Source organism: Thermobia domestica, chromosome 18 (genome assembly GCF_964235325.1).
Source record: "Thermobia domestica chromosome 18, izTheDome1.hap1.1, whole genome shotgun sequence".
NCBI classification, from domain to species: domain Eukaryota; kingdom Metazoa; phylum Arthropoda; class Insecta; order Zygentoma; family Lepismatidae; genus Thermobia; species Thermobia domestica.
The window spans coordinates 26,083,349-26,096,982 of NC_137471.1; the positions used below are offsets into that span (position 1 = coordinate 26,083,349).

Below are 13,634 nucleotides of genomic sequence, written 5' to 3' on the forward strand. Positions count from 1 at the left end.
CTGTGCCGAACAGCGCATGGTCGTCATGTGTTTTCTGTATAGGTAGAAACTAGGGATGGGCAAAACCTTTTTTTGTAAAACCGGAAACCCGTTTCTAGAAAGCCGACATTTCGGTTTTCTCCAAAACCGGTTCGGTTTTTTTCACCGTAACTGGTGTCGGTGAAAACTTTTGTGAAACACATAAAACTATTTCTGTGGAAACGGAATCGGTTTCCGGAGAACAACGAAACACTATTCTGGTCTGAAATAGAACCAATTTTGAAGAAAAAAACGGAACCGGTTTGAAGGAAACCGAAACCGGATCCGGTAAAAAACGAACCGGTTTTGGATAAAACCGAAACCGGTTTGGGGGCAAAACCGTTTTTAAATTTTCAAAACCCTGTTTCGGTTTCCCTAAAAACCGAAAAACTGTTTTTGTACCCACCACTAGTAGAAACGGAGTGGTTTCACGGCTATGACAGTTCGTTCTTCCGTCGTAAAACACTATGACACTACGTTCTTCCGTCCTAAAACACTATGACAGTACGTTCTTCCGTCGTAAAGCACTATGACAGTACGTTCTTCCGTCGTAAAGCACTATGACAGTACGTTCTTCCGTCGTAAAACACTATGACAGTACGTTCTTCCGTCGTAAAGCACTATGACAGTACGTTCTTCCGTCGTAAAACACTATGACAGTACGTTCTTCCGTCGTAAAACACTATGACAGTACGTTCTTCCGTCGTAAAGCACTATGACAGTACGTTCTTCCGTCGTAAAGCACTATGACAATACGTTCTTCCGTCGTATAGCCCTCCATTCCTACCCATACGGAAAACAAACGACGATCGTGCGCTATTCGGCGCTCTGTGACTACTAACCACAAAGACAACAGATGAAAGTCGTGTAACGTTCAGTGCTGCCAACTTACTAGAACACAAATGGCGCGTATTTCAAAAGTTGTGTTCTTTATGGGATACCCTTTATTACTGGTTTTTGCTTACTGGCAACCAGCAGTGAAAACAGGAATGGTTGATTTCTATCACTTCTGGTTGAATTGAAGATTAATGAAATAGATGAAACCTATGCTGAATCGATTCGAAAAAATAAACGCTTCTTGATATGTCTTACCGTTTTTGCTCTATCGAACAAACGGATGGACGGACATGGCCGTTCTATAAGATTCCGAGTTTATCATAATGGAAAAATCTCCTGATCCATTTGAAATGAACTTTTGAACATAATACATACTTTAATTGGGCTTTATTGTGTCATTTTTATTAAAATTACTATCAGAATAGCCGTTCATCGCACGGGGAGAATACGTTTCATTTTGGACATTAACCCTTGGAGTACCAAGATATAAATTTTACTTAAATGCCCAAAATGGGGTCAATTTGACCCCATAGGCTTTTGTCTCTCTAAGGCCAGCAAAGAGATCAAATAATATTCTATTGTTACAATTCAAGCAATGAACATTTATTGTAAAGAGGAAAATGTACTACATAAAAGAAATTAACAAAATGAGGTTGGCGCCAAAACTCGCTTGCACGAAAATGCTATGCCCTCAGCGCCATCTACATTTGGCGGGATGAGATTTTTTTCTTCCCTCCTATCGGAATATGGCTGAAAACTCTTTTATTCCATGATTGACCAAATTGGGGTCATTTTGACCCCAACTTCCATTTCTGTAACTAAAAAGACAAATTATACTCCACGATACTTGCTAAGTGTACAAAATTATTCAAGAGACTCTTATAGAAGTATTCCTAGAAAACCATTTCAGTATATATTTTTTTTAATGCAATAAAAATAGATGTCTCAATTTGACCCCATCTTGGTATTCCAAGCGTTAAGGGCTAAATTTGAATTTAAGGTTGCTGTAAAGGGGCAAGTTTTGCCAATAGATGTCACTACAGTCTTCGTATCTCTCTCATGTATTTTTTACCTTTCACGAAAATTTACAATTTCTCCTACAAATTTTAACGTACAGACTTCAAATTTTTGGAGAAGGAACTTGATAACCTATCAAAGGCATCAATCCGTGCCGATTTCTTATTTTGAATTTTCTTCATTGTTGAGAGAGTTATATTGTTAAAGGTTTGGATATCCCTTTCAACAAACAAACCATTTCAACAATGAAGAAAATTCTAAATAAAAAAAATCGGCACGGATTGCTGTCTTCGATAGGTTATGAAGTTTCTTCTCGAAAAATAAGAAATCTCTAGTTTGAAATTTGTAAGAGAAGTCGTGAATTTTCGTGAAAGGTAAAAAATACAGGAGAGATACAAAGACTCTAGTGACATCTATCGGCAAAACTTGTCTCTTTAAACTAACCTTAAATAGCATCGGAAGTATCTCTGTCTCAGCGACCCCGACAACCTTGAAATTGACAGTGATATCTGTCATTTTCGATCACATCGTCCCTCTCGAGACAAAGGGGCGTATCTAATTTTTTTTTCAACTTTTCCAGAAGACAAGTTTAAAGATGTTATCATAACTTGATTTTATCGTGTTCTGTCAAAATTTAATTTGATCTCGTAAGTTACATACCTGATATGAAGAACATCAAACTAAATTTTAAAAGAAGACGATAAAATAATGAGAAAAGGTTTAATCTTTTATCCTGGAAAAAAATTAAAAATGAGATACACCCCTTTGTCTCGATAGCGACGATATATATATATATATATATATATATATATATATATATATATATATATCCGTCCCCTAATTTGCGGGGCTGAATTTGAATTTAATCGGCATCGGAAGCGTCACTGTTCATCTCAGCTACCCCGGAATCTATGCATTCGACACTAATATCGGTCATTTCGATCATTTTTAAATAGCCTATCTCCTCTTCTCTCCCTCCCCTAAGTTGCACCGTCAAAGTGAAATGATAAAAGCCATCCAAGGCCCCAACCTTATCTATGTTAAAATTTGATCCGAGATCGGTCGCCTAGTTCCAAAAGGTATGAAATCACAAATACAGGTCATTTTCATTTTTATATAGAGAAAATATATCTAACGAAGATTCAAAAATATGAGAAAGTAACAAATATAATACTTCAATAACCCATCAAGTTAGGGAGATGAAACTCGCTCGATATACAGGATGGCCCAAAAGTAGGTATACAATCCCGTCCCGTATTTTATATCATTTCTTATTATTATCAAACAGGTGGACCTAGTTTCTTTATTATTTGTTCTTAACGTGTTTTTACTTATAACTTAAGCCCGGAGCAATCTAAGCAAATAAATCCATAAATTAGAATGTTATACTTGATCAATGCAGAGGGGTGTATACCTACTTTTGGGCCACCCTGTATATGAATGCCTCATTAAAAATAAGCGGAAACTTGTTCCAGAGTTTTGGAAAATTCCATTTTTTAAAGGAGTTGGCAGTGGCGGATTTAGAAAGTAAAGACTGGGGGGTCATCCAGAACACAAACTATGATAGGTATACCATGAGTTTAGTAGAAACTTTCAAAAACTGGGGAGAGGGACTAGCCCCAGGCGCATGCCACTGGGAGTGAAATGACTCCTGTAACTTTTTCTCCACTTTCAAATCGCCAGTCTGTCTCATTATTACGGGGAAAACAGTTGAACTGTGTAAAATCCATTCTTGAACGTGGTTAGCAATGTCCTCGAGCCGAATTTTGGTCATATCGGTTTTAGTATAATGTACTGTATATCTTAACGGAGGAGGGAGTTACGCTAAAATATACGCTAAAACTACAGTATTTCGTAAGCCTTTCAAGTTAAGCAGGTGATACTTGCTGTTTAGTCTCCTTATTAGAAATGTGTTAATATCTTTACGAGTGTTTTCGAAATTTCCACTTCTAAAAGGGGAAGAGGAGGCAGTTTGAATTATATTTAAATTTCATATTTTGCCTTCATAAAATAGCCAAAGTGAGGAAACAGTTAATCCGTTTAAAAATGTAATTTTGAACATTGCGTTTGTGTCGACCTGTGTTTTATCAAGACACTTTTGAAATGCATATCGTAATGGGGCAGGTGGTTGGTATATTTTCCATTTAACTATCTTTCTTATGCGAAGAATCGGCATTTCAGCAGTGGCGGGTCTGGAAGGTAAGAACTGGGGGGAGGGGGGAAGCAGCTAGAACCCAGATTATGATAGGTATATCATGAGTTCACAGGTTTTCCGATCTAAATGTCTCACGATGGATATTCTGGCTAAGTTGGACGTTGACGTTGTGGATCTCTAGTATTGTTTTACACATTGCATAACAAAAAACTGCAACTGAAACTATATCTAATGTTTGAAAAATTTTCCAATAAAGAATAAAAGGCAACGCGTATTATAAACGTGCAAAATATATTAAATAATAGTTTCAGTTATTTTTGTCACTCAAGAAACTGGCGGGAGCACGGTGGCTCAGTGGTACAGTCAGGGGCGGATCCAGGACCGACTTCTGGGGAGACAATGGGTTGTCATAATGCTACTTTTAAGGGCTCCAAACTCTGGGATGGATTTTATTTATATATATATATATATATAAAGTAAGAAAGTTTCCTCTCCTGGGGGGTGATCGCCCCCCCCTGGATCCACCCCTGGGTAGAGTGTTCACCTCTTGTGCATGTGGTCCTGAGTTCCACTACAGCTCGCGCCAAGTGAACTTTGTGGTAGACAAACACCGTGTGCGTGGGTTTTCTCGGGGGTTCTCCCTTTCCTCCCACTTTCTTCATTTCATTAATTTCTCATCATCACCGTGTCCTTTAGCCTAGCCGGCATAACCGTGGGAAGTAAAACTTATAGATTTCATTTCATTTTTTTTTTCAAGAAACTGGTGGAGCCCAGGTCTCCGGCGTAGATCTGTCACTGCCTTTGAGCTACCTTTAAAGAGAGAAGATTCAAAACTGGAATATGCTGCTGTGATTTGGAACCCATCACAACAGCAATACAGACACCAACTGGAAAAGGTCCAATCTAAATTTATCAAATACTTGACGTACAAGACAACTGGAATCTATCCATATTATGAAAATTATCTAACATTAATAGACAACTTCTGTATCCCTACACTTGAACAAAGGCGAAATGTGACAGATTAGATTTTTCTCCATAAAATAGTACAAAACGAATTTAATTGTACGGATCTCATATCAACATTAAATTTTCATGTCCCGACACTTAAAACTCGTGCTAATAACTCTGGTCTGTTTTATTGCAAAAAAGCAAGGACCAACGTATTATTGAAATCACCAATTTGGAGAATGTGTTCTACTTATAACAAAATATGTATCAAACACAAAGAAATTGACATCTGCAATATGAACTCTATGTTTAAGGAAACTATTGTAAATGTATTATGTAATACACCAACACTATAATTGGGCTTATGCCTGTTGTGTTGATGGCAAATAAATAAATAAATAAATAAACATAATGAACGAGAGCCGAGGATGTTCTAATTAGATTCCTACAGAGAAAACTTGAGAATGTAGTTTATTGTAATTGCGTTCGTGGTCGCATAATTGTACGAAAGTATGATGTGGTTCAATATCCTTTATATATATATGTATATATATATATATATATATATATATATATATATATATATATATATATATATATATATATATATATATATATATATATATATATATATATATATATATTGTGTGCATCGAATTTCCCAATAAGGTACCAGTACTTACTGCTCATTGCTTCGACGTGTAATGTACATTTTTGTATTGTTATTATTGTGATTTTATTGTAAAGAAAGAAAATTGAGAAAATTCATATAATCAAGGCGTACGAGGCAACCGATGCATGTACGTAAATCTGCACCTGGTGTGGTGTTGTATCTTACAAAAACATGATGATGATGATAATGCTTTTCGTTATTAGTTACACATACTTTTCATTGGCTTCATACACCATGATTACTGGCAGAAGTTTCCTCCAAAACAAGGGTGCCCCTCCTTTTGGGCTTGGAATTAAAGGCTATGGCAATATGATTTGCATCCTGGGGGCACTAAAACACATCTTTTGTGCATCCACCCTTAGCAAGACAAAAGTATAGTTATCAAGAGTGACCACTAAGGCATAGTGTGTCCCTTCTGAATCAGATTCTACCAAGAAGGCGCTTATCTTTTGATGGTATATACAATGTTAATAAGTAGAAATTGCTGCTTTTTTTTCCCCTGGTTTTCCAAAGATCAGATCAAAATCTCACCCAAAAGCAGTTTTTTTAAAAAAGTGTTTTGAAGCCAATTCGTGAATACGCGGATAGCTTCAGCTGAAAATGGGGGAATATATTCATGGTAATTTTTCTTGTGTATGTCAAACGTACAAAAGGTATAATTCCATTGTAGTTATTCGAGCGATTATTTTACTTCATATAGAAGCACTGTTTTCTTTCTTTTTTTTTAACAAAGTTGTTTGCTGTAGGGTATATTCCCTGTTTGTTCTTTTTTTTTTTTTAAGTTTCTGTAGCTGAACTAAAGTAAAAGCTGAAAATGTGATTTCGCCCTAGAGTCAGAGCAATTTCTTTCGTCCTCTTCTTTATCGTCTCTTTGTTATGTCTCCGCCCTGTCGTTTTGTGCGGCCTCAAAGATGTAAATTACTCCTGTAGATCTCTGGAATCTAACTGCAAATTAGATATCATGGATAACTCCCCCTTACTTTTTTATTCGAATCATTCCTCCGATAATTACATTAATACCAATTTCTGTCTGGCCTTTTTGTTTTATTTTGCCGTTGTTGGTAAGCACCTGAATTGCACAGCACAGAAGATTTTTACATGAAATTTCATATTTCGTCATTAAATGGGTGTATATAGAAGATTAAAAGTCTTTTTGTTTTTATGTGTGTGTGTGTGCTTTTTGGATTGAAGGAGTTTTTGGATAGGATGCACGGGGAGGGGTGCAAAGAGGAAGGAAATGAGACATCCCAAAAGAGATGAACACAAGATTGCAACAAAACCCTTTTATTTTCTGATTTCAGGTGTAATTCGTCATGGCGCCCAAGAAGCCCGAGGAACCAGAAAAGAAGCCTCTGATTGGTCGTGTAGGAACCAATCTGAAGGTTGGCATTGTGGGCCTTCCTAATGTCGGCAAGTCGACGTTTTTCAATGTGCTCACGAAGAGTCAGGCAGCTGCGGAGAACTTCCCGTTCTGCACCATTGATCCCAATGAAAATAAGTATCTCATTAAATGAATATTATTAATTAGTTTGTATCAATTTTTTCGACACTTTGGTCTTCATAATTTTTGTGCTGTCTCTTGTCCGCATGAGTGTTTTTCTTTTTCTTTAATCAGTCATAGATAGATACCAGATGTTTAGGCATTAAAAACCTGGAAAATAGGCAGGCAAATATTCATTTAAAATTTTAAAAAATAGGCAGTAAATAGGCACTAAAATAACTCGAAATAATCAAGATAAATACTCAATACAATTAAAAAAAAATAAATTCAAATCATAGATAATGTTCAAAGAATAGTACTGTATATAGAAAAACGAAGCTTGACATGTATTCCATACATTCTATACAGCACTTTATCACTAGATACAACAGTCCAAATTTCATACACTTCATCAGTACACAGCAGGCCAAAGTTTTACTGCACATTACCTACAAACAACACTTATATTTCTCGGAAGAGGCAGAATCCTTTGTTGAATCACTAAACTATACTTTTTTTTTAAAATAAAGTCTTATTTTGAAGAAAATGCATAGAATAGGCAACATTAGGCACCAAAGCAATTATTCAGGTAGAAAGGGGCGAAATAGGCACAATAAAATTGGCTTAATTTGAAACTATAACCCTCAATATAAACTTTAGATGGTTATTTTTAATCATATCATTAATATTAAAGAATAGGCATTTTGCCTAACATCCGGTCTCTAGTGATAAAATATCTCTAATCCAGTCGCATCCGAATCTTATCTTGTCCAGGCGCGCACCCAGAAATTTTTATTCGGGGAAGGGGTCCAGTAATACGAGCAACTACGTCTATGTAGTATTGAATGGGTATTATTCTGCACCCGTAAAGACGATAAATAATTGTAAAATACTTCCACCTTTATTTTCAGAAAAGAAAAATGATAGAACTAGATTGTTTTTATAAGAGAAAGAATACAGATGAAATGTAACATCAAATTTTTATGCTACATCAATCATTTCCCTGTTAAACAAACATAGTTTTATTGAGAATGTACAAATGTGTGTTAAGAGCTTTTTTTTGGGGGGGGGAGGAATCGGGTCCTGGTGGATCCCCCGGTGGTTACGCCTCTGGTCTTGTCCTTAAACTAATATATATAAAAAAGAAACTGATCATATGAGTGATCGAATCACGGAAAAACTCCTGAAACGTTTGAAATGAATTTTGGAATATAATTATCATCACCCTCGAACTGGGATTTTTATTGTGTCAGTTGTATCATAATACATGTTCTAAAGGGAGCGGGAGTCATAGTTTATGAGAAAAATTGAATATCTCACGAGTCTGTCACTTTAGGAAGATAAAACGCGGTACACAAACTCTTAATTACAAATAAATTGACACTTTTTTTTTAAATATTATCTTACGATTTTTTTCGATCAGTGTCAAATATAGAAATACCAAGGGAGAAAATAGAACAGGTGACTAGTTCTCGATACCTGGGTAAGTATTATTAGTGATGCAGGCTCGAAACCAGCCACAGAGGTTTTTTAAGGGGAGGGGCATGGATATGTTAGGGGGGGCCAAGTCATTAAAAATTCTCCTAAAAATTGTTTTTTTTTTTTTTGTATTAATAATAGCATTTTGTATTGAGGTCTGGAGGGGCAATGAAAAGTTTAGGGGAGGCCAGGCCCCCTAGCCCCCCTCTGGTTGCGGGCCTGTAGTGATGATATGAAGTGAGAACGTGAAATAAAAGCAAGGATAGAAATGGCGAAAGAAGCCTTTAGGAGGAAGAAAAGACTATTGTGTGGGACCTTGAATAAAAAGTTGAGAAAAACACTCATAGAATGCTTCATGTGGAGGAATATTGTACTGTATAGGGCAGAAACATGAACATTACGCAAAAATGATGGAGATGACTGGAAGCTTTCGAAATGTGGGTGTGGAGAAGAATGCAGAAAATTAGCTGGGTCGAGCGGAAAACGAATGAGAGGGTGTTAGAAATGGTGGAGGAAAAGAGAACAATTTTAGATGTTAAAGAGTCTTCATCCCGGCGAAATTAAAATACCGCTAATTTTACAGTAATTATGTGATATCTTCAAATAGATAAAAGATAATTGAAATATGGAACAAGAGCGCCCTAGACAATATTATTTTGCGTGAGATACCGTTATCACAAGTCACCTAGTGGCTTTCCGTTTTCAGCCGTTTAGAAACGCGAAAATAAATGTCGATTTTCAAAATGGCTCGAAATCGAAAGCAGATAAGTGAGTCGTGATAATGGTTTCTTATGTAAAATAATATTGTCTAGGGCGCTCTTGTTCCACATTTCGATTATCTTTTATCTATTTGAAGATATCACATAATTACTGTAAAATTAGCGGTATTTTAATTTCGCCGGGATGAAGACTCTTAAGAGCTATCATGAGGGACGTGCTAGAGGTTATGGTGGCAGAAAAGAGAGGGCGAAGGAGAGTTCAATTAATGGACGATACGATAAAAAAATCGTACAAGACGAAGAGGTTAGCGGAAGAACGCGGAGCATGGAAAATTCTCAAATTGCGGCAAGTGACCTACAATAATGGCAGAATATCTATAATGATGATGATGATTCATTGAAATGCGTATCCTAAGGTGGATAATAACTTTCCATTAACAAATTCTCCCAGTGCGAAAAACGGACATTTCAGCTAGTTTGAAATAAAATAATATACGCGCGCCTTGTTCGTGGGAGGCCCGGGTTCGATTCCCAGCGGGAGCTCATGTGGTTCGGATTCCACGTTAATCAGTAGGTCCACGTCTTATATAGCCTCGCTGCTGAAAAGGGACGTAAAACTCAAAAAATCAATCAATCAATAACAATATATCGTACGCGATGATCCGAACTAATCGAATAGTAATTAAACGGTACTGGGATAGACTTTGACTCGCGTAGTACGCATGTGACGTATTTGTGTATGCAGACCTTTAGTTCCTGTGAACTTTAAGCCATCGAAATTTGGACTGCGATCTAGTCAAATTTTCCCTAATTGCTGTTGAGAACAATGACCAAAGAAGAGTACACGGACCTCCCGGTGTGATTCGATCCCCAGCCAAGAAGATTATGCTAGACAAATCGTGTCCGTAGGTTTTCTCGGGGGTACTTCCGTTTCCTTCCGCATTCTCACTCCACCAATCATTCCATGATCATTCACTTGCCTTTATCATCGCCTCCGTTAGCCCAAAACGCATAACAATAAAACGTTAAACTGAAAGATTTCATTTCATTTAATATTACCTTGTCGTGACCCGTAACCTTATGCAGGTCCGTATTTAGGTAAGTGGTATTCTCAGGGCAGCAAATTTAGGGGGCGGCAAAATTTCAGATTTTTAAAAAGATTCACAATAAAGTAGGTATAATATTTAAAATTAGCAACCCGCAGTCCTGCGAAAGCGCGAGAAAATATGTTAATGTTTTTAATTCGCTCTAATTACAATAGTTACTAATTAGCTAGCTTATCTGATTAGAGTAAGGTGACCGATGATGGTCACTCTGCCTATGATGGCCACCCTTTGATATTTTTGCATAGACACAACAGGTGCCAGTAGTAATGCAGTGTGGGAGAAGGAAGTGACACGCGCAAAAGGCTGTCAAATTTGCGGGAAATTCTGGTAAGTAGTATTAGAGTAACTGAGTTATGAAGTGCCAATAGGTACATTTTTCGGGTACGTTGTAAAATGAGACATGAATTCATTGCGTGGTTTTAGGCGTATTTTATGTTACATATTATTCTCCCATTTGTGTCATTCTTGCTGTTACCAGAGGTTTAATGTCGACTTAGAGTGGTGTTCACAAAGTCACGTGTGTGCAGCCGGTGACGTCAAATGAGAGGGAGATTCTGGTATCCCTATGATGGTCACAGTGAGGGGTTCGTATGATGATCAGCGTGGCCAGTGTGTTGCAATGCAAGTGGTGATTTCATAAAACCGTTTGTTATTTTTAAGGGTAAGAGAAGAAGGCCTGGGACTGTTATTCGAAAGGGGTTTCATCCTGGGACTGTTATTGAATATTCAGAAAGTGGATACACAAATGCTGCATTATTCCTCGCGTGGATACAATTCTTTCGTTCCAAGTGTACTCCTGGGCCAGTTCTTCTTCTTGATGGACACCAAGTTGTTAATTCCCCGTTAGGTAATGACAAGCACATAAGCTTTTCTACGTTGTCCCATGTTCTATTGATGAAGACACAAAGTATGGCAAGAAACAAACGTATGCAACCGCATAAATTCAATCCTGTTTTTCCAAATAAGCTGCAAACGCTTCGCGAGAAGCAACTTAAAGAAGTTCGCAAAGGCACACGTAACATAGGCAGTGGCGATCCTGCTCCTCAACCTACTACGGACAACGTGAAACAAGCAATTCCGCAAACTCGTGGTGTTATATCTAGTTATTTTGTTCGTACTACTGGTAAGAAATTTCCTGCTAGAAAAAAATGAAGTTGTCAAATGATGATTCTGATCTTTGTGTGTGTTGTGGCAAAAGTTACTACGAGAAAAGTGCTGTGAACAAAGTTGATTGGATTCAGTGTGTTTTGTGCAATCTCTGGGCCCACGAAACGTGCGTACAGTCATATGGTGTGCTGACGAAAACAAAGTATTTTTGCGGAAGATGTTTTGATGTGGAATAAACTAGCCATAAGATATTGTGGTATCCAGGAGAAAGAGTGGAATGTTGGAAAATGTTATGTTTAATTGCAATTATCTTTAAACTGACAAATAATACAAATGAGATTATGTACGCGTAAACTCGAAATTTAATGTTACACTTTAACTTAGAACAAGACATTTAACTTTCTCATGAGTTTTCAAGTAGGATGCACTAGCACTACTCACTGCTCTTCAACTAGCAGCTGCATAATGCAACTATTTAAAATGTAATCTCTTTAATGTGGCTTCAAATATTAGACTACAAATATCACTGTATTTTCAATATCTTATAGAGTGTTGCCAAACATATATGTGACTATTTGTTTTGAACACATTTAAGACTATTCTTCTTTGAATGACCATCATAGGCGATGAGGGTGGCCATCATTGGGTATAGTATTCCTATGTTGGTCTTTTTGAACACTTTTACATTTCCGCTCTGTTCTCCATAGATACTACGGGATGATTCATTATTTATCTGATAATAGTAAGAGGACAGAGCAATGGTTGGAACCCACCCAGCATATTAGTTTTCTCTTCAGCTATTTTGAAATTATAAGGAAAAGTTGTTAGGGGTGGCCATCATCGGTCACCTTACTCTATATATATATATATATATATATATATATATATATATATATATATATATATATATATATACTATATTCGATTACATTTAAAATCTCAACCCCTCCCTAGGGAGTGAAGTTGAATTGGATTAAAACCGACACTATCTCAGGGACCCCAAAAATTATGAATTCAACTCTAGTATTGGTCTTTTTCGGAGGGCGGCAAATTATTCAGAGCACAGGGGCGCACAATATATGAATACGGGCCTGACCTTATGTGCAGTGTCGGATCCAGGATATGATCAAGGGAGGGGCTAAACCATAGTTTGCCGCTTTATCCAGTGTAAAACAGGATTGAAATCCATTTTATCCAGTGTATACCTGAGCGTCAAGGGGGAGCTATAGAGCCCCCCTTGGATCCGCCCTTTATGTATACGACTAGTAGTATAATTACATTGTTAAGTACATGTAATTACCAGTCGCAGGGGTGCCCACAAAAGGGGGCTATGACGCAAACTGCGTCATTGAACTATTTGGGGGGGTTAAAAATCTAAATAAATATGTTTGAGGGGGTGTAAAAATTAATCGAAAAGATTTTTTTCATGGAAGAACACCTATGGATAGACAATTGGGGGGTGCGTCATGGACATAAGGGGGGTGGGCACCACTGCCAGTCGAATGACATGTTGCACGCAATGATACAATGATTCTAAAAGGATTCAATGTTGGCATATGTTTTGCAGTTATTTTGAAAAATGTAATTGTATTTACTTGGGAAATGACTTACAATATACGTATAGCTTTGTTATGCTGATTGTGGTAGGTGCTGTGGTGGGTGGCGACGGGGTGGTTTGAAACAAGTTTATACTCTGGCAGTGGGTGGCCTCAACTACTGTGATTTTCCGACATCCTGCCGTCATCTTATTGGATAATTTTTCCTTTGTGCGGTTGAAAGGTAACCTTTAAGAACGGGCAAAATACCAGTTCTCTCAACAGACAACAATCTCTCTATATATACATATAAGAAAAGTGGAATCATTTCTGTTGGGAGATTAGAAATTCCAATTGGATTCGTTTAATTTAATGGTTAACAACATTGATAGAAAGTGGTTGTTGTTCCGATTGGAATAATTTCTCTTCTTCTTCTCTTGTTTTAAAAAGTTCTCTCATTGTGGTATTTTGATCTCAAGACGTAATGTCTATGTTTTGTGCATTCAGCAATCTGTTATTATATGAATTCGTGAGGATCGTAACAAGCAATATGGAAA

The 13,634-nt window shown here is 37.1% G+C and overlaps 1 pseudogene across 1 annotated transcript in view; it reads left to right on the plus strand.

The window, feature by feature from the left end:
• LOC145675044 (obg-like ATPase 1 pseudogene) overlaps positions 1-13,634 on the plus strand; it is a 187,302-nt pseudogene that overhangs the window by 62,752 nt on the left and 110,916 nt on the right. The window contains exon 2 of the transcript XR_014129108.1: positions 6,953-7,149. The product of XR_014129108.1 is annotated as an obg-like ATPase 1 pseudogene (transcript). The remainder of the gene's footprint in view (positions 1-6,952; positions 7,150-13,634) is intronic.